Here is a 19938-nt window from a genome sequence, read left to right as displayed (position 1 = left end):
GGAAGGTTGCCAGATTAGCAAATAAACACACAGAATACATAGTTACATGTGAATTTCAGACAAACAATGAATAATTTTTTAGAGTAAGTGTGTCTCTTGCAATACTTGGGACACATTTATACTAAAAAAAAGTATTTACCCAAATATAAATATTAAAAAATCCTGTATTTTATCTGGCAACTCTGGTTCTAAGGTAATACCAATTAAGGTGATTACTAAATTATATCAGCCACAGTTGGCAGCATCTTGATAAAGAAAGTCTCTATTCCATGGCCATCATGCAGTCATCTCTCTTCTGTTCCAAAGAGAATAGTAATTATAGTATTCTCAACACCAAATCAACAGAATCATGGCTCAGGAATATTATGGGATAAACCGAGGCAGAAAATTAAGATAATGCTCAAAGATTGCAGGAATTTTTTAAAAAGAAAAGCTATGTACACCAGGATTTCCAGATGGCCAACACATCCTTCTGCTCCTAAACAACACAGAAGTAAACGACCAGGCATGAAAGGCAAATACCAGGTAGGACCAGGAAACACAATGGCAGCTCCTCTCAGCCTGTGCCCAGGTATCTTTTCTCACCATCTCAAATAAAGGTCACTGTGAAAGATCTTGATCAACTAAGACCTTCTTGTTGATTCCAGTTATAGTCTATACAAACAATGTCATTTCACCAAAACACAACAATAGCCATGTGTTCAAAAAGAAAGTTCTTGAAAGCTGAGGAATGCCTGCCAAGACAACTTCACCAAATCTCACCCTTTTAGCGTCCCAATAAGAAAAAGATAAACTTCCCTCTTAACAGCTCTTCTCTGTTTCTCAAAACACAGAATTTCCAGATGACCCAGCCATTTCATTCCCATGTTTATGCTCAAAAATCTGAAAACAGGAACTCAAACAAATATTTGTACCCCAGTGTTTATTTGTTATTCAGTCAGTCAGTCATGTCCAACTCTTTGCGACGCCATAGACTGCAGCATGCCAGGCTTCCCTGTCCCTCACTATCTCCCAGAGTTTGCTCAAATTCATGTCCATTGAGTCAGTGATGCCATCCAACCATCTCATCCTCTGTCACCCACTTTTCTTTCTGCCCTCAGTCTTTCCCAGCATCAGGCAAGGTTTATAGCAGCATTCTTAACAACAGTCAAGAGGTGAAAACAAGCCAGGAATGGATAAACAAAATGTGGTATATCTATACAATGGAATAGTATTCACCCATAAAAAAGGAATGAAGCTCTGATATATGTTACAACATGGATAAACCTTGAAAATGTTATGCTAAATGGAAGAACCCAGACACGAAAGGACAAATATTGTATGACTCTACTTACATAACATATCTAGAACAGACAAATTCATGGAGACAGAAAGTAGAACAGAAGTTCCCAGATACTATGGTAAGGACAATATAGAGCTCAAATTTTTTATTAAGTGCAACAATAAAATAAAGATATTTTCAGACATGCAAGATATAAATTAACTAATCCTTCACATAGTTTTCTACTTTTCTCAGGAAACTACTGGAGGATATACCCAGGCAAAATGACAGAATAAATCAATAAAGCCAAAGATCTTGGATCCAGGAAACAGAGGGTTCAATACATGAGAAAGTCAAAGGTGAAAATAAAGGAAGTGAAATAAAATCTCGGATGATGTTAGTAATTAATCTCTGGATGACAATACTAATTAATACTATTAAGATGAGAATGTGCCAGTAGGCTCTAGAAGATGTTTCTTCCAGAAGAAAAATTGAAAAATATCAGATTTTAAAGAACATATACAGCACAGATTTACATACTGAAGCGCAGAGTTTGGGACAGAATTAGTGCTAAGCCCAAAGAAAATAGGCAAATGTATTTTTAAATATTATGCAAGATAGCAAAAATAATCAAAGTATATTACATGACTTAGGCATGAATAGCTTTAATATAATTGTGATAATGTAAATGTAGAATATCAATCTATCCAAAATTATGATTAAACTATACTGAGAGGATGGAAAGTAGAAAGGATCCATGTACAGAGTAGGACTGATATATGTGTAAAAGAAAACCAAATTCTCATCTTCCAGAATGCAAAGTTAATATATCATTTTTAAAGCTAAAAATCAAGAAGTAGTAATAGTATCACGTAAAACAGAATTATGGATATAAATGCAAAAAGTGATTTCCTCTAGGAAGGTAAGAAACATAAGGTATGCCACAGATATGCTGGTTTTACTAACAGGCAATGTGGAAATACTTGATTCTCTTAACTATACACATGTATATCACTTTGTTTAAAAAATTTAACTTATTTTAAAAGAATAATACAAACCTATCATTAGAGATATGGTGGTAAGTACCAAAATAACCAACTAAAACAGTCAAAAGTGAGTCTCAGGGGAATAAGACATGTGAAAGTCTACTTTGATTTTTTTAATTAAAATTTAATAATAAAAATACTAATGATTCCCTTTGGAGACACCTTGGTCTGACAAAGTAAAAATGGATCTTATCAGGAGAGATAGGGTTTTATCCTCTTTCAATGTAACAGCAGAAGTTAATTATTTCTACAACCATAGTAATGTTTTCCTCTTCAGGGAGAACCTTGTTATTTCAATTAGACATATATTCACTAACAGGCCCATAAATATTTCTAATTAGCCTGTTTGCTTCCATTTTACAAGCCTGCTTTCAAATTAGCATCCATATTCTATAGAAATGGAAGGAGAGTCTTGGAAGATTGTAATTTCCCTCTCAAGGAAGGAAGGACAACAGATTGCATGTCCAAACAGAACTGCTTATTAGATTCAAGCCATTTATAGTGCATGTTATTTGGAGCAACATACTTGTCAAACTTGGATAGAAGGCTAAAAGTGAGTAGCAGCTTCAACCAATTATTTTCAGGTCTTCAAGCAAACATGATAGAAGGGTATAGGCAAAGCAGTATGAGAGAAATAGCATGGTGTTTGCAGCCCTGCTTCTTCAGGCAGTGATCTCATTTTGGCCTTCCCTATTGACAAAAAACCATAGGGAGCTCTGCCATGACTGAAGAATGGCCCAGGAAATCAAGGATTCAAAAGTGCATCAGAGCCCCAAAAGTCAGATGAAATTAGCATTAACCATATAAGATCACACAGAAGATATACTTCATCTAGAGAAGCCTACAAAAATTGTTCAATAAGTTACTATTATCATATTTTGATCAAAAAATAAAAACTGCATTTTTCATTAAGTGCTAACTATAGACTGTGCTTGACATTCTACACATATTATCTTTTAATAAGCACAACAGTTCTGAAGAGCTGGTATTATTAGCTCCAAAGAGGGTCTGAGGCTCAAAGAGAAGCAATAATTTCTGCAAGGTAATTGTGGATGCTCGGTAATGTCCTTTCTGTCTGAGTGTAAAGCCCTATCACCATGGGGAATACTGGACAAATTGTTTTCCCCATGAACTTTTATGAACATCATTGTATTATATTCACATAGACCTTATTACCTAGAAAGAACCCATCACTCTCAATTTTCAAGGAAAGAAATCTTGACTTGGAGAAAATGGACAATTAGCCCAAAGCCAAACAGCTAACAAGGGCAGAGCCAGGATTCCACTCCAGATGGTAAAGTTCTCAACCTATCACATCATCTACAAAATATTATTACTATGCCTAACCCTTTGTGGAAGTTCTAAAATGGACCTCTTCCTAGGGTCAAAATAAGGTCACCATATATAACTTACCCAAAAGGGCAACTTGTAAAGGTGAAAGGGGTACTATCAGTTATAATGCTGAGCAACAGATATAAAGCAGCCTATCCCAGGCAAGCCAGGGACCAAAGTTCACTCTCGCTAGAGAAAGCCCTAGCCATTATTCCCCATATTCCCATTATGTCAAGAATCATTTCGTCTTGACAGAGTGGGGGAAATAATTGATATTTGGTTCAATTTAATTATTGTATTTGACATCAGGTGAGGAAGACCTTTTGGAAGAAGCAATGCATGTCTCATGCTTTAATTGCCTTTAAAAGTTTAGTCTTTCACAGTTTTTTAGAATAGGGGTCAACAAATAGCAGCCCATTGGCCATACTCTGCTCACTTGCCATTGTTTTTGTAAATAAAGTTTTATTGAAACATAGTCTCGCACATGTGTTTATGTATTGTCTGTGGCTGCTTTCGGAGAAGGCAATGGCACCCCACTCCAGTACTCTTGCCTGGAAAATCCCATGGACGGAGGAGCCTGGTAGGCTACAGTCCATGGGGTCGCTAAGAGTCGGACACAACTGAGCAACTTCACTTTCACTTTTCACTCTCATGCACTGGAGAAAGCAATGGCAACCCACTCCAGTGTTCTTGCCTGGAGAATCCCAGGGAAGGTGGAGCCTGGTGGGCTGCCGTCTATGGGGTCGCACAGAGTCGGACACAACTGAAGCGACTTAGCAGCAGCAGCAGTGGCTGGTTTTGTGCTACCACAGTAAAGCTCAATACTATCAACAAAGACCATATGCCTCACGAAGCCAAAATCTGTGACCGGCTCTTCACAAAAAGCACCTGTCTTGTCCCTGTTTTAGAAGATAAAATCTCAACTCCTCAGCAGACATATAAGGCGCTCCGTGATCTCACCTTGCTTCTGTTTCAGCCTCACCCTCCATTCTGACTATTATCTTCATTCCCAGAACCTGCCTATTTGTTTAAAAACTCTTTTCAAAGCCTTCTCTCTGGGGTTGGAGTGCCCCTGTCCCCACTTGTATCTTCTGATGACTACTGTTCCAGGTTGTGGCAAGGATTAAGGGCTCAGAAGCACATCTAACACACAGGAAGCATTCAGTTAACATACTGTTCTTACTGTTGCTATTTTTATTGTCTTACTCTTGTTTTTGCAACATAGTTTTAAATGTCATCTAATTTCTCTCATTTTTCATTTTGCCATCCATTAAATAAATAAATAAATCTACTACTGTGTCCTATGGAAAGCCTAGCACTCAAAAGTGTTAGTAAACTGCAAAGTGCTGAACATACAGAAGGTTTTAATATTAAAAGATTTAGCTGTTTAGGATTTCCCTTCATTGTTCACCCAACTCAAACCATGACTACACATATATATATTAAAAAAATACATTAAAAAAAAAAAAGATAAATCAGAAAGCTAAGACCAGAGTCTGAAGAGCTACTCAGGATTACTTTTGACACAGTCTCAAACAAAGCATCAGTAAGCCCAGTAGTAGCTCAAAAGATGGTACCTAGAAACATCAGAGTAATCTTTACAAACTGTTGCAGCATCTTCATTATTTATAGAATCTCGGTATTTATGAATGGTTTTTACCGTCTTGTTTTACACTAATTCCAACTTTTCTTTCTATATTTGTGCAACTGGATACACTTAGTCATCACGTTTACTGATAGCAAGGGAGAAAGAACCACATGTTAAAAACACACACCACACACGCCCAATGGATCTTTAATTTTAGGCTGCCATTCCTTTCATTGAGCTTTTCTCAGGGTTTCCCACAGTGTGAATAATAACAGAGTGTCTGGCTTGCTTTTTTCTTACAGATGCATGAACTGGCACTGGAAGCATTCATCAGAACGAAAGGTTCTCTCAAAAGAGCTCACGGAAAAAAGGGCTACGGAGGTCAGCACAGGAAGCCGTATCACACAGATGCTGAAGCCAAACGGGTCTTAGGCACCAAGCACCTAATACTTAATTTTGCAGTTAATGATACTGAAACCTAAAACTGTACAGCCATGTGTTCAAAATCAGAATCCAATTTTATGCTAAGTTTAATTGTCTAACTGAAAACCCATGTTGTGACCATGAGATTAAAATGGTTATTAGGCAGAAGCAGTATCTAAAATTTTCTTTTTACAGATACCCAAATTCATCAACATTGAGTAATTTATTCAAAACTACAAAGTCAGCCAGTTTTTAAACCCAGGTCTTTCGTAAAAGAGATACATTCTATGATGTCAGCAGGGGCCCACTCAGAGGTATAAGATCACCTTGAGAACCCAAAGCAGCCAACTCTTAACTTTCCTGACTTCAAAAATATAACATAAGCTTGTCATTATCACTTTAAAAATTTTCTTGCACCAACATGATAGATTTTTGACCAAATGAACATAAAGCCAAATTAAAAACAAAAGAGGTTACACTCCATGTCTAAAGGTCACACAATTAGATTTTCCAACTCAAAGCCCAGTATTCTACTCAGAACACACACAACCCATATTCTAAAGATTTTCTATTGTTTCTGACATTCAAAGACGGAACTAGGTAACTGTCTCATTTGTTTAAGTGTCCTGGGTTCATCTTTTGTTTTGTTTTCCAGCCAAGTATTTTACAAATAAATTTCTCTCAAGAATTAGAGTCACTGAAATTATATAAATCTTACCAGTGAAAGCAGGGTCATCTGGATGATTCTTAGTTATGAAGTTATGATCCACCTTTCCTTTTTTTATAATGTGACTTCTGATCTTTCAGAAAAGCCACAGCTTGAATCACATTTATAAAAAATATCACTGAATTACACCGTTATGGCAAGAAAATTGGTTTAGTAACTTATGATCTCAGTCTCTCCATCTTTTCAGTGCCCATTAATTTTATGATTTTATCATTTTTTTTCCTGCACTGAGAGAGATAAGGAAAAGAAAAGAGAGAGAACTGAAACCATACCATGATTTTCTGAGTAGACTGAATAAAAGCACTGTCATGAAACTGGGTTACATCTCACTACAAGAGACTGTCCAGAGCAATAATGCAGTCTACGAAGAAGCTAAAAAGCTCCTCCTTGGTGGTCAAAGGGGAAAGCAGGTATTGAACCCAATGGGATTTTATCTCTGAAATGGAAGCACAGTTACAAACAACCTAAGTGTCAGAACACTGTTAAATACCGAATCTGAAGTGTAGGCAGCAGAAGACAAGCTTTCACTTTCTGGGTAACAAACATTACCCTGACAGTCCAGAAATACATGTCTTGCCTCTTTCTCTCTCCCTCCCTCTCTTTTTCTCTCTCACTCTTTCACACACATACATACAAGCAAATGGTCGGCTGCATCACCAACAACCAGAGTCCTTTGGTGACTATTTTGTCGATTGCTTCATAATATTTTCAGTTGTGTAAAATTCATTTGGAATATTGTTTTTTCTCGTGCTTTTTGAATAACTGAACAAGGGAATTTGGAAGGAAACCACACAACCCCTATATCTTTTGTGTGTCCTAGGTTTCCCTCATCCCCCAAATCAACTTGCTTTAGTCAAGAACTGAAGTGACAATGTATACTCACCATCTGATCATAAGTAGTAAAGAAAACAATGAATTTGTTCTAAACATCACCAGGCTAAAACCTACTTCTCTACCTTAGGAAGGGAGATGAGGGGTGAGGGGGCGGGAAAGGGATAAAGGAGTTATGGGTCTCTTGCAATCAACAACTAAAGGCAGTATATATATATATATATATTGAGCTTTTTTCTCAGTGTGTAGCCCAGCAATGGTGCTTTTATACTACTACGAAAGTAGCTGGCCATGGACTACCACCACTACCAATTTCCTCTATAATTTACTCACAGGTATTCTGATGTCCAGATCACAGTTCTGAGTTCGATGTTTATCAGCTATGGGTAACACCCCTTCACAGAGCTACTCTGCTTCCAGACACACACAGTTAACTAGACAAAATTCCATATGGTCCAATATTTAAAAATCAGATTATCAGCCTACTTTGGAATGACTGAACTCTCTATTTTGGGGACTAGCGTTAACATCTAAAAAATTGAAACAAGAGTATTTGTATGGACTAAGTTCTGAAAAACATGTCAAACATAAAGCTAAGTATTGCCTTCTTCATAGTAGGCTCTGATGTGTTCCATTTCAAATAAAAATCCCAAGTTTATGTTTATGGGTAGCTAGTGAGTATCAAAACAATTTCTTAACCCTTTTTGAAAAAGGTCATCATTTAACTCTGGGTAAACTTGGCTTTATTTCTAACTTTGTTCCCAGAGGGTTCTCTGGAAAGAATTGAGCACAGGACTTTTATATTTTTATTGTTTTTGAGATTATTTCAGAGCTTGAACAAGAGGCATTATTTTAACCATGCCCCAGATGGAAAAATGCTAAAAAAATAAAAAAGAGAGAGAGAGAGAGATGTCTGTCCTTGGATCCTTTCAGCCTCCCTCATCAGTGCCCTTGTGGAATGAAATGCCCCATCCTTGAGTCAGAGGATCTGAAGGTAACTTTCGGCACCTATCTCAAGCTCCATTTTGTTATTACCTACTAATTATCTCTAAATTTCACTGGTTGGTAAGGTTTAACAGCTCTCAGGAGTGTTTACATTTTAGTTAAAAGTGGAGGCTTCTCAGGTGGCTCAGAGGTAAAGCATCCTCCTGCCAATGCAGGAGATGCAGGTTATATCCCTGGGTCAGGAAGATCCCCTGGAGGAGGAAATGACAATCCACCCCAGTATTCTTGCCTGGGAAATCCCATGGACAGAGGAGCCTGGCAGGCTACAGTCCATGGGGCCCACAAAGAGCTGGACACAACTGAGTGACCGGGCACACGGTTTACATGCACGTGGGAGTGGAGGGATGCTGCCTTACCGAAATAAACTGCCTATGGTGTGTTCTTAAGCATGAACACTGGAAGGATCTTAAGCAAGACTGTCACGTGACAACCATGGACTGAACAATCAATTTATCTTGCTCTACCAAGAGAAGTTCTTCCTTCTTTTCTTTCTTTCTCTCTTTTTTCTCCCTTTTTTCAACATGTATTTATTATTCTTTTAGTGTCTACATCAAGCTGGGCATTGAAACAAAATTGATGAGGTCAACCCTGGAAAACGTGCATAACCATTCAGTGGAGGATTCTTGATTAAGTGAGAAAACTCCTCTATGCAAGTGTCTGGTCATTCTGATATCCTTAAACCAATATTTTATTTTATTAATTTATTTATTTTAGTTGGAGGCTAATTACTTTACAATATTGTAGTGGTTTTTGCCATACATTGACATGAATCAGCCATGGGTTCACATGTGTTCCCCATCCTGAACCCCTCTCCTACCTCCCTCCCCATCCCATCCCTCTGGGTCATCCCATTGCACCACCCCTGAGCACTTGTCTCACACATCGAACCTGGACTGGCGTTCTGTTTCACATATGATAATATACATGTTTCAGTGCTATTCTCTCAGATCGTCCCACCCTCACCTTCTCCCACAGAGTCCATAAGACTGTCCTATGCATCTATGTCTGTTTTTCTGTCTCTCATATAGGGCTATCGTTACCATCTTTCAAATTCAATATATGTGCATTAGTATACTGTATTGGTGTTTTTCTTTCTGGCTTACTTCACTTAGTATAATGGGCTCCAGTTTCATCTATCTCAGTAGAACTGATTCAAATGTATTCTTTTTAATGGCTGAGTAATATTCCATTGTGTATATGTACCACAGCTTCCTTATTCATTCATCTTAAACCAATATTTTAAATAAACTCTTCAACTTTATCAACCAGCCTTTGAAAACAATGAACTAATAGCTACTGGCTAGAAAAATCATTTACTTAGTTCTGAAAATAAACTTATCTGGTGTATTTTTGGTTTCCCCCTAAAAACAGTTTGTGTTACAAGTGATAAATGTATCTTCTCAATAATCAATCAGCTTCACCAGTAGGTGTTTTCTTTATTTTTCTTAGTAAAAGAGGCAATTCTGAATCATATTATTCTTTATGAATGAGTCATATGCCAAGCAAAGTCCTTCAAATTTGACTCCAGCCACTGTTCCACCCCATCATTCATCACTTCCTCCCCCTGGACCGACCCCTTGCCAACACACTCTCAAACATGTGTGTTAAAGCCACTTAAGATTACCTGTGCAAACAACTCAACCATTTAATACCTTCATGATTTTGATCAAGTAAAACTTCTGCTTTAAAGAACTTTTCCTGTTCCTTTCCTATTTACTTTGAAAAAAATCCAGGTTACTTTTCTATGAGACTTTCACTAATCCCCCTACATTCTAGCAGAGCCTGTCACACAGTCAGGGTGAAGTTCACGATTCTATACCACACGGGCCCAGCATCAGCCTAAACTCGCAACCAGAAGTATCTGGATATTTCTGAACTGGCAGGTGAGATTTGCATGTGGGTCCTGAACTGGAGGGATTTCTTTAATCGTTATTGTCTGCTTTCTTATGTGCTTGTATATTTTGGTGTAGCGTTTTGTCCGAAGCTTACAAAGGAAGCAACTTTGCACGTATCCCTGAAGAGACAACGGGGAAAACAAATACAACCTGACAGCTGTGCAATGTCTCCAGTTTCATAAACAGAGCTCAAAAAAATTATATCAGAGCCCATCAAAAGAGAAACAATAAGCAAAATCTAAAGGGACAGTGTTAATGAGGGACATAGTGGTTATGAGGGCTTCCCTGGTAGCTCAGTGATGAAGAATCCGCCTGCCAATACAGGAGATGAGGGTTCGATCTCTGGGTTGGGAAGATCCCCTAGAGAAGGAAATGGCCACCCACTCCAGTATTCTTGTCTGGGAAATTCCATGGACAGAGGAGCCTAGCAGGCTACAGTCCATGGGGTTGTAAAGAGTTGGACACGATTTAGCAACAACAGTGGTTATGAGTGCTGGTTATGGAAAGTCAAAGTAATCACAGCTACCCAAATATGAATCCTACCATACATCCACCAAGAAATCTACACAGATCAATAAGCACAAATAATATCTGTACAATTATCACACTTCCAGCATATGAATAAGGTAAAAATCACTATAAATTGTCTGCATTTAGAAAAACAAATATCAAATTTGAGCAAAGTTTTCTCTAAATCTCCCATCTATTCAGAAAGTTGAAGGTGAGGGACAGCAGAACGAGAGACAGAAGGAAATCTAGCAAAGGTCGGAGAGGGGATTAACTAAGCTAAAATCATCCTGCTGCTGCTAAGTCACCTCAGTTGTGTCCGACTCTGTGCAACCCCATAGACGGCAGCCCACCAGGCTCCACCATCCCTGGGATTCTCCAGGCAAGAACACTGGAGTGGGTTGCCATTTCCTTCTCCAATGCATGAAAGTGAAAAGTGAAAGTGAAGTCGCTAGTCGTGTCCGACTCTTAGCGACCCCATGGACTGCAGCCTACCAGGCTCCTCCATCCACGGGATTTTCCAGGCAAGAGTACTGGAGTGGGGTGCCATTGCCTTCTCCAAAAATCATCCTAGGTAATAAAATACTGATTAAAGACTACTGGAAGACCAGTGCACTAACTTCAGGGAAGGAACTTAAAGTTGAATGCAGTGTTTAAGGAGACAATCTTGAAACATTCTAGAAGAAAACAGAGAAAGACACGCCCATTGAAGACTGGTGGGGGGAGATGGAAATGAAGACAGTCACTTTAGGATCCTTCCAGACAATATTCAAAAAAAAAAAAAAATTCCTACACACAACACTACACCTTACTGTCCCTCCCAGCCATGCCCCTAAGCCACTTATAAACTGCAGTCTTCTACTCTGACAGAAGATGGCAAACTTAGACAAGAAATCTGGAGGAAAAACTATAATCAGCCAATTCAATCAAATATATAGATATGTGCAATTTTCTTCTATACAAATCTACTATTAAAAAAAAACAGTCAATTAAAATTTTAAATATCAACTGATAAAATTCTCCCAGATAAATTATCATGAATTTGAAGAAAAGTATAACCCAACAAGCAAAATTGAATTATTTATCCTCAAACTATTGAAGATACAAAAAGACACATAAAATTAAAAACCCCAAATCTAAGAACCAAAATGGAGGCTAAAACAAGAAAAAGTAAAACAAGAGTTCACTGATTTCAGGAAACCAATAGAGGAAGGTAACAGCATATCACAAAGTAAGCTCAATTATATGGTGCCTTTGTAGGACTCACAATGGATTTAAATGAAAATTTAATGAGGAGCATTAAAGTAAGAAAACAACAAAGAGAATTTGGAAGTTTTTTAAAAAAAGAAGTAAACGGAGTCAGAGAGAAATCAGCTTAAATTTAAAAATAGGCAATGAAAAGTCAACATAGGTATAAGTGGAGATCGTAAAGAAGAAAGATGATGAAGTAAAACAGAACTATTATTTTAGACTATAATTCAAGAAAATCTTCCAAAAATAAAAGAAGACCTGAGCTTACTTATTATAAGAGCTAAGTTCTGGGAAATTTGATCTACAAAGATCAATTCTAAAATGTATCTCAGTAAAACATAATAAATGCAAATTCAGAAATTTAAAAATCCTCAGGGCCTCCAGAAAAAAAACTAATAATTTACAAGGGTAAGAGGATTTAACTAGAATTATATTTCTCAAAATCAATATGCAAAGCAAAGACACAATAAGTTAACATTTATATGAAGAACAAGAAAAGAAAGTTTGAACCAATAATTTTATATTCAACCATGCTATCTTTTAAGTATCAAGGCCACAGAATTAGAATTTGAATTTGAAAGAACTCAGAAAATGTAATATCCATGACCCTTTCTTACAGATGAGTTTCATCCAACTAAGAAATGCCTAAGGAAACCTCATCCAAAGTCTCCAAAATTTTAAAGAATGAGAATAATGAGTATAGAACATATTAGACTCTGACTACATTTAAAGCAATGATCAAAGGAAAATTCATACCTTAAAACACTATATAAATAAAACAATGGATTAATTACATTGGTTTAAAAAAAATACCATATAGGTTTAATAGTAGATCTAACAATAAAGACAGAAACAAAAGTGACAGAGTAATATTAATAATATGTGTTCTGGCAAATAGAATTTTACAATAAATATTTTTATAAAGAGTTAAATGAAACAGGGAAGAAGAAATTTTTTTAATTCAGAAGTACAAGTACAAAGATAACTAGAAATACAAAATTTTCTAGAGTTTAAACAAAACTAGAGTTAAATGTCCATTAAGTTCATCTGGGAAATGTGTAGTTTAAGTTCAATATTTGCTATTGACTTTCTATCTGGATGATTTATCCATGGTTCAGAGTGGAGTTTTGAAGTCACCTATTTTATGTTGCTGTCTGTTTCTCCCTTCAGGTCTGTTCAGTTCAGTCGCTCAGTTGTGTCTAACTCTTGGCAACCCCATGGACTGCAGCACGCCAGGCCTCCCTGTCCATCACCAACTCCCAGAGTTTACTCAAACTCATGTCCATTGAGTCGGTGATGCCATCCAACCATCTCATCCTCTATCCTCCCTTTCTCCTCCTGCCTTCAATCTTTCCCAGCATCAGGGTCTTTTATACATTTAGATGTACCTATACGAGAGTCCCTTGGACTGCAAGAAGATCCAACCAGTCCATCCTAAAGGAGATCAGTTCTGAGTGTTCATTGGAAGGACTGATGTTGAAGCTGAAACTCCAATACTTTGGCCACCTCATGCGAAGAGTTGACTCATTGGAAAAGACCCTGATGCTGGGAAGGATTGGGGGCAGGCGGAGAAGGGGACGACAGAGGATGAGATGGCTGGATGGCATCACCGACTCGATGGACATGGGTTTGGGTAGACTCCGGGAGTTGGTGATGGACAGGGAGGCCTGGCGTGCTGCGATTCATGGGGTGGCAAAGAGTCGGACACCACTGAGTGACTGAACTGAACTGATGTTGGGTACATAAACACTTACAAACGTCTTTGCTTGATGAACTGACCCCATTATCATACATTGACCTTCTTTACATTTTTTTACAGTCTTTGATAAATGTCTGCTTTGTCTAACATGGATAGCTATACCTGCTTTCTTTTGTCTTTCATTTGCCTGGTATATCTTTCTCCATCCCTGTATTTTCAGTCTATCCACTTCCTTAAAACTGAAGTTGAAGTGAGTCTCTTGTAAGTAGCATGCAGTAGGGTCTTGTTTTTTGTTTTTGATGGAGAACTCAGCCACTTTGATGGAGAATTTCATCCATTTACATTCAAAGTAATTATCAGTTGATACAGACATATTAACCCTATTGTTTCCTGGCAGATATGTAATTTATTTTTTCCTTTCTCTCTTATTCTCTAACTTGGTGATTTGATGATTTTCTGTAATGGTATATATAAATTTCTTTCTCTTTATCTTTTGGGTATCTACTATAGATTTGCTTTGTAGTTATCATGGGGCTTATGTTTTTGATGTCATAATTCATATCTTTCAGTCACTGTATCCATTAACAAATTAATGCAATTATTTTAAATATATATATGTCTTAGAAAAAGCTTAAAACAGTCTGGTGAAGTTGGTTAATATTCTTTTACAAAATGATTATAAATTATTTTTTCATAAGCTGGGAGAACTTCGCTCACTAGTGATAGAGAGCTACAGGTGAACTACTGAAGCAGTTGGGAACAAAACACTAAAACAGAATATCATCCAAAAAGGTCTGGAAGGAAAGAATAAACTAATAGTATTTCAAATCACAACATCTGAATTTTCAGATAAATTTAATCTACTTGACTTAAATTCTATCCATAGCCCTAATGACTAATGATTTAAAATCGCCTAGACGAACCTTTGTTGGTAAAGTATGTCTCTGCTTTTTAATATGCTGTCTAGGTTGGTCATAGCTTTTCTTTCATGGCTGCAGTCACTATCTGCAGTGATTTTGGAGCCCCTCAAAAATAAAGTCTGTCACTGTTTCCATTGTTTCCCCATCTATTTGCCATGAAGTGATGGGACTGAATGCCATGATCTTGGTTTTCTGAATGTTGAGTTTTAAGCCAACTTCTTCACTCTCCTCTTTCACTTTCATCAAGAGGCTCTTTACCTAGCATAGGAACAGATAATTTGATCCTGCCAAGCATCTGTTTTAGGTTTTATTAGTGCCGGGACGCTTTAGTTTCCCTTTATTACTGGAGTGCAACACTGACTCCTAAAACATTCTTTTGGACTTTACTTTTGGACTGTGGCCATTACTTCTAGAGCTTCTGGAGTCCCAATACTAAGCCCAGAGGATTTACCAAGGTGTTATCTTGAGGGACACAAACTTGAACCTGTTTTTTCCCAATACCTAATTATTGCTGAAGTCTCAGATCTTTTGACTCCTAGCTGCTATTTTCTGTTGGGTCTCTTTGAGACTCAACGTACAAGTGCCGCTTAAGAGTTGGTGGACTACTTAAGGGAATGTTGCACACAGATTTGGGGTCTCCTTTTCTGTATTTCCCTCATTCACTGAGATTTTTCCCCCCTCTTGGATACTGATCAGCTGCTTTGTGACCCTGAACTCTTACCTCTGTGCCAGCAGAGAAAAACTGCCACATTCTGATTCAATTTCAAATAGAGGATTTGTAGATGTAATGTTTCCATCCCCCAATCTTACAATCTTAATGAACCAATCTATTCATAAGTAACATGGCAACTCCTATATTTTTGTCCTTTAAGTCTCTTTATTAACTGGAACGCTGTCCTAGAGTCATGCAATGCTAAAACTAGAAAAGATCACATCGTTTTTTTTTTCACTCAACACCTTATTTTCAAATATGAGGAAAATAAGCTACCCAGAGATTAAATAATAGGTCCAAAATCTCTAATATCTTTTTAAACAAACAACCTCCTACTTCCAAGGATTTATAGAGACTATCTCAATGTGCTATATATCTTATAATTTTCTTCTCTCCCTCTCATTCTAACAAGGTTTTGTAAATTGTTCATGAAGTTTTCTAGTTACTACTACAAAGTGACAATTGTACACTCTCACTGTTCAATATGGTTATTCTTGAAAAACTTATCTCCCTAAGTATGCTGGTTGCTTCAGCAAATTTTGATAATGTTATGCTCACTGCTTTCCCTATCCTTGAAGTGACAGTAATAAGGATTTCTTCTTCAGCTGAATCTAAGAAAATGTTTGCCTCATTAGCTCAGGAAACACTATCACAAGCTAATTCATTGAGTAGTAAAGGCAAGAAAGATACCATACAGTTTCACTCTGCAAATGTGCTCTCAATACATTAAGAAAAAAAATCAAAGCAACACATTTATCTATGTTTTTGCCACTGTGAAATTAATGTCCAACAAAAAAAAGTCTATACATGGTGACTGTCAAACAGAAGTAGCTTTCATTCCTTTCTGAAACAGACAACATGGCCCACACACTAATTCACCTTCTCATGAAAACTCAGCTACTGTTGGAATTAGAACCAGAGTCTTACGGAAGAATTGATACAGCTGTAGTCAGGTGGGTAAAGTTTCTATTTCTTTCAAGCATACAGGGATATATCTAATAATAAAACTGCAAACAGAAGTCACAGTAAAATTTGCTTTGTGTGGATCAAAGCCCAATTTCTTTCCTTCCTAGCCAAAGAGTTAGGCAAAATCTACCAGCCTCCCTTATAACTAGATATCATTGTGTTCTAGTCAACAGAATGTAGTTAATTCCAGGTCTGGCTTACAAAGACCTCCCATCTGTGACCTTATTCTCTCTTGTTCCCCATCTGTTATCATGCAGAGGAAGACAGGCCCTGTAAGGTGGTAGATCCCAAGGACGGAGGATGCCTGCAACCCAGAGTAATTTGTGGAGAACAGTTCACCAACCTCTGTTACTACTGATCTACATTGGACTATGCTGTTTTTAGAATTTAAGGTACCATTTTATTTCTTGGTAATATAGAAAGTTTCCTTCCTAATTCTTACAACTTGAATTTTTTTTCATGATTTATTGCACTGGCTATGTTCTCCAATAAGATGTTGAATAGAGGTGGTGATATGTGGGATCTTCTTATGCTTATTATTTAAAGGAACATTTTCAATAGTTTGGTGTTAAATATTAATATTTATATTAATATATTATATTATAATATAATATATTAACATTTAAATATTAATATTAATATCTGAACATACAATAATACAAATATATATAATATATATTATATATACTATTTATATATTATATATATTTTATATACCATTATATTATATTTAATATAATTATATATTTAATATTATATATTATATGTTGAGTATATAATAATACAAATATTAATACTTGAATATATAATACAAACCAAATTAAAAGATTAAACATATATAAATGTATATTTATACATAATATATATTGATATTTGTATAATACAAATATATTATCTATAATATATATTTTATATATTATATTATACATTATTATATATTATGTAATATATAAATATATATTATACAATATATATATTGCATATAGTATATACTATATACTATATATTATATAATAGTATATTATATATTACATATTGAATATATAATAATACAAATAATACAAATATTAATATTTGAATATATAATAATACAAATCAAATTAAAAGATTAAATATATATAAATATGTATATTTATATATTATATAATATATTATTAATATTATTAATATATTAATTAATTATTATATATTAAATTTAAATATATAGGTGTGTGTGTGTGTGTGTGTGTATAAAGGGGGAAATTACAAGAGTGAAATTACTCCAGAGGAAATATTGAAGAGGTAGTCAGCTTCTCTCTGCCCCTAAGAAAAACAATCCTGTCGTAGACTATTGCCCACCCAGTTCTACTGATGCTTCTTTTTTTTTTTTTTTTTTTCTCTGCAATGTTCAGCCATGCTTCTTTAAGATTCTTGGTGAAAGACTTGCACTTTGGTGCTAATTTTCTGTATCAGAAATAGGAACTGAATCACTTGATAAGGCACACTATCTGTTCCCAGCACAGTAAGTTCCCAATGCACTGATCTGCCACATTACAATGCTATGCGAGTTGGATTTTTGGAACTAAGACTACATTTCCCTGTAGTAACAATGAAATTAGTTGCAAATTAAACCCCTCAGCAAATCTAAAATGCTGCTGAGAGTCTGCAAACTAGCAGGGAAAAACAGAGTTCTGTCACACAACTAGGGAATAAGTTTTTTTAAATGCTGAGTGAGAAGCAATTTATCTTAAATGGCATTGCATGAAGGAATCAGGGTTTAAGAAGGATCATTAAGGAGGATTCTGAAGAGGTTTTCTGGCAACTTTAAAAATTCTGGTGAATAATAGGTTAATTAGCTACTGTCTAATTTTAGTTTATAAATTTGGGCCCTCTTTATTCTTGGTATAGCTACAATACTGTTGGGGGGTGTTGTCTGGTTGATTGGTTTTTTCGTTTTTGTTCTTCTGATGCATAACTGCCCATGACTAGAGATGTTTGACTTCGGGCTCTTTTCAAGGTTGTGATGGTGTTGGGAACTCATGCAAGGTACAGAGAGAGTTGGCGGGAGTGATGGGGGAGTAAGTGAAAAGAGAGAGTTCTAAATCAGAAGTTCTCAAAATTTAGCATGCATCAGAATTCCTTGAAAATTCTAGAATTCTAGAAAACCTAGACAGCGTATTAAAAAGCAGAGATATTACTTTGCCTACAAACATCTGCATAGTCAAAGTGGATGTGAGAGCTGGACAATATAAAAGGGTGAGTGCCGAAGAACTGATGCCTTCGAACTGTGGTGCTGGAGAAGACTCTTGAGAGTCCCTTGGATTGCAAGGAGATCCAAACAGTCAATCCTAAAGGAAATCAGTCCTGAATATTCATTGGAAGGATTGATGCTGAAGCTGAAGCTCCAATACTTTGGCCACCTGATGCGAAGAGCTGACTCATTGGAAAAGACCCTGATGCTGGGAAAGATTGAGGGCAGGAGGAGAAGGGGATGACAGAGGATGAGATGGTTGGATGGCATCAATGACTCAACGAACATGAGCTTGAGCAAACTCCAGGAGATGGTGGACAGGGAAGCCTGGCATGCTGCAGTCCATGGGGTTGCAGAGTCAGACACAACTGAGCAACTGAACAACAAAAAAGAATTCCTTGGCTGACTTATCAAAACATAGATTTCTGATCCTCATGCCAGATTGTGTGATCAATAGATCTGGAATTGGGCAGAGATTTGCATTTCTAACAAGCTCCAGGTAATGATGCTACCAATCTAGGAAGAACATTTTTAAAACAACTATTCAAAACACAAAAGGTTCAGGTTAGAAGCAACACTAAAGTCTGTCAGCCAGGCTAGTTATACATTATCATGATGCTTAAGGATGTCATGTTACTGACTCACTGCTAATGGCATGAGTGATTGGGTCAGGAAGGACCACTATGTCAAGCCCTTCCCAGTGAAAGCAGGTAAAAGGATGTCTGAAAGCAGGTAAGGTGTCTGAAAGCAGGTAAAAGGATGACTAGTTCTTCCCAGATTTCCATGACTCTTCTTCCACTATAAAGAACAATTTCTGGCACTATCTGAGATAATTTTAGAAGCTGATTTAACTCTTTTATTAGACCACAAATCCACTACTTGATAGGTTCACTTTATAGCTTACTCAGCAAATATGTATTAAGTGACTATTACTTGCAAGACACTGTGATAAATAGGAGATGGGAGAGGGGAGAATATTATTTCATCCAAAGGCAGAGCAATCATGTACATGAATAACTAAAGTCAAAGTATCTTAAACACATCCTCAGAATGATACAGGTAAATGTAATGAGAGTCTAACAGTGGGAAGAATGTTTTCTACCTGGAGAAACAAATCAAGAAAAAGCAACATTTAGGCATAAACGTGACCAAGAGATAAGGTTATGGATTTAAGGAACTGGGAGTATAAAAGGGAAATGAGAGACTAAAAATGTGTGTCCAGGAAGAGAAAAAGTTATGCAAGTCAGAGTGAGACATATATAGAATTATCTAGAGAGAAGAATGACAAGAAGTTCCAGTTGGCTGGAGTTCAGGAAGACGGGAAAGGTAAACTAGCATTAGATCATGAGGCCCTTAAAAAGCAACAAATAAGTTTGGAATTTACTAGGTAGCAGGAGAACTCTGAAAGTTTTTGAATATAGACATGATCATTCAGAATGATATCTTAGGATAATTTATTGGGCAGCAGAAAGTTTGGAGGTGGTAAGAAAGCTACTACAGTAGCCCAAGACAGGGGACAGAAACCAGGGAAGGGCAGTAAGGAGA

General features: G+C 36.6%; 2 long non-coding RNA genes across 2 annotated transcripts in view; one reads left to right on the top strand and one right to left on the bottom strand.

Moving 5' to 3' along the window:
* LOC145518246 (uncharacterized) overlaps nt 1-19938 on the bottom strand; it is a 221418-nt gene that overhangs the window by 131317 nt on the left and 70163 nt on the right. The window lies entirely within an intron of this gene.
* Nucleotides 16417-19938, top strand: part of LOC145518245 (uncharacterized) — a 65422-nt gene continuing 61900 nt past the window's right edge. The window contains exon 1 of the long non-coding RNA XR_014062776.1: nt 16417-16555. This is a non-coding gene — a long non-coding RNA (uncharacterized LOC145518245). The remainder of the gene's footprint in view (nt 16556-19938) is intronic.

Source organism: Giraffa tippelskirchi, chromosome 8, assembly GCF_054371585.1.
Source record: "Giraffa tippelskirchi isolate mGirTip1 chromosome 8, T2T-mGirTip1v1.2.pri, whole genome shotgun sequence".
NCBI lineage: Eukaryota > Metazoa > Chordata > Mammalia > Artiodactyla > Giraffidae > Giraffa > Giraffa tippelskirchi.
This window is presented reverse-complemented; position numbering and strand designations above follow the sequence as displayed.